The 2,500-nt window shown below is 37.8% G+C and overlaps 1 pseudogene; it reads left to right on the top strand.

The window, feature by feature from the left end:
* LOC142921205 (28S ribosomal RNA) overlaps nucleotides 1-2,500 on the top strand; it is a 10,049-nt pseudogene that overhangs the window by 5,486 nt on the left and 2,063 nt on the right.

Here is a 2,500-nt window from a genome sequence, read left to right as displayed (position 1 = left end):
GGTCTGAAAATTGGCCCTTGGACTGGCACTATACAGCCTGATCTACATTGTCAGCTAAAGACATGGATCTCGAAAATCGATGAGGCGCCTCTGAAGCCAACTCAGAAGGTTGAACTACTCAATGCCTATGCCCTACCCAGATTGTTATATCCTGCAGACCACTCGGACTGCAAGCAATCAACTCTCCGTGGGTTGGACCAAGAGATTAGAAAGGCGGTAAAAGGATGGCTCCACCTTCCCGCTTCAACTTGTGATGGACTGTTATATGCCAGAGCCCGAGATGGAGGCCTTGCCATCTTGAAACTGGAAAAAACAATCCCTTCGGTTCAAGTTAGAAGGCTGCAACGTATAGCAAACTCGTCCGATGCTATCACCCGTAATATTGTGTCCTCGCAGGGTATGGAGGAAGAATACCGTAATTTGTGGGTACGAGCAGGGGGTGACAGTGATGCAATCCCAACATTCGTTCTCAGGGACTCGGTGTCAAAAGAACCTGTATATCCGAGACCCTGCGATTGGAGGGAGCATGAATTTCAGAGATGGTGTGAAAAGCCGGTTCAAGGAAGGGGCATTGTAAACTTTGCGCATGATAGAATCAGTAATGCTTGGTTGAGGCCATGGTGCGGCTTTAAACAATGCTTCTTTATCGCAGCACTACAACTAAGGGCAAATGTTTACCCAACAAGAGAAAGCTTGAACAGAGGCAGAGATGGGGCCTTACGTTCCTGCAGGAAATGCTCTGCCAGACTCGAGTCCCTTTCGCACATTCTCGGTCAATGTCCTGCAGTACAGAAAGCAAGAATTGCGCGACATAACAAGATCAGTAACATTCTGGCAGACGAAGCGGCTAGATTGGGCTGGTCTGTATACAAAGAGCCACGGTTCATATCCGAGACGGGAGAGATGAGAAAGCCTGACCTCGTGTTTGCAAAAGATGAGGAGGCGGTTGTGATCGATGTCACCGTCCGTTTTGAGCTTTCAAAGAATACCTTGTCAGATGCTGCCTCGCACAAAGTTTCGTACTATACCCCTCTTGGTGATCAAGTCAAAGTGCTGACGAAGGCTAGCAAGGTCACATTCTGTGGATTCCCGGTTGGGGCAAGAGGAAAGTGGCCCCTTGAGAATAACGAGGTACTTACCTTCCTGGGCCTGACCAAACCCAGAACGACATCACTGGCCAAGATGATTTCCCGCAGAACGCTGCTTTTCTCTCTTGATATTCTGAGAATGTTCTGTGGAAATTATGCGGTCTATGAACAGTCATAGACAACCTCCGAAACAAATAAGAGTTTTGTTTTAAGATGTCATTTGTTTTAGATTGATTTTGTTATTTTCGAAGGTGAAGTCGGTTTTTATTTCATTTTACTATTTTCCACAACTTAGATTGTTATTTTCCAAGACGAAGTCTTGGTTCTTTTTTTTATTGTTAGTTTTTTTTTTTTTTTTACACGTCGTATTTGTTACTTTAGAGCTTAGAGGGGACTTTCTTTTCGCCTTACTATTTTCTGCCTACAAAGAAGATTAAAAATAAACTTTTTTCAAGATGGTTTTGTTATTTTCCAAGGTGAAGTCTTGGTATTCTTATTTTACTATTTTCCATAAAGAAGACCTTTCTTTTAGATTTTGTTATTTTCCAAGACGAAGACTTGGTATTTTTATTATATTGCTATTTTTTTACACGAAGCTTATTCAAGAGCACTTATATAGATTAGACTTTGTTATTTTAATTCTTTATTTTTGGACTACATCAGTTCGAGAGTCCTGTAACTTACTATTTTCTGCCTACAAAGAAGATTACAAATAAGCTTTATTTAAGATGTTTTAGATTAGATTTTGTTATTTTCCAAGGTGAAGTCTTGGTTTTTTTATTTTACTATTTTCCACAAAGAAGACTTTTCTTTTCTTTTAGATTTTGTTATTTTCCAAGACGAAGACTTGGTATTTTTTTTTGCTATTTTTTTACAGGAAGCTTTATTCAAGAGCACTTATATAGATTAGACTTTGTTATTTTAATTCTTTATTTTTGCACTACATCAGTTCGAGAGAAGACTACAAACCAGCTTTATTTAAGATGTTTTAGATTAGATTTTGTTATTTTCCAAGTTGAAGTCTTGGTTTTTTTATTTTACTATTTTCCACAAAGAAGACTTTTCTTTTAGATTTTGTTATTTTCCAAGACGAAGACTTGGTATTTTTTATTGCTATTTTTTTTTACACGAAGCCTATTCAAGAGCGCTTATATAGATTAGACTTTGTTATTTTAATTCTTTATTTTTGGAATACATCAGTTCGAGAGTCCTGTAACGTACTATTTTCTGCCTACAAAGAAGACTACAGACAAGCTTTATTTAAGATGTTTTAGATTAGATTTTGTTATTTTCCAAGGTGAAGACTTGGTTTTTTTATTTTACTATTTTCCACAAAGAAGATTTTTCTTTTAGATTTTGTTATTTTCCAAGACGAAGACTTGGTATTTTTTTTTATTGCTAGTTTTTTTTAT

The sequence above is a fragment of the Petromyzon marinus genome, unplaced genomic scaffold, assembly GCF_048934315.1.
Source record: "Petromyzon marinus isolate PM22_M1 ecotype Great Lakes invasive population unplaced genomic scaffold, UKy_Petmar_22M1.pri1.0 PM_G_Scaffold_8, whole genome shotgun sequence".
Taxonomy (NCBI): domain Eukaryota; kingdom Metazoa; phylum Chordata; class Hyperoartia; order Petromyzontiformes; family Petromyzontidae; genus Petromyzon; species Petromyzon marinus.
Note: the sequence above shows the minus strand (reverse complement) of the source record. Positions and strands in the feature narration are given on the sequence as shown.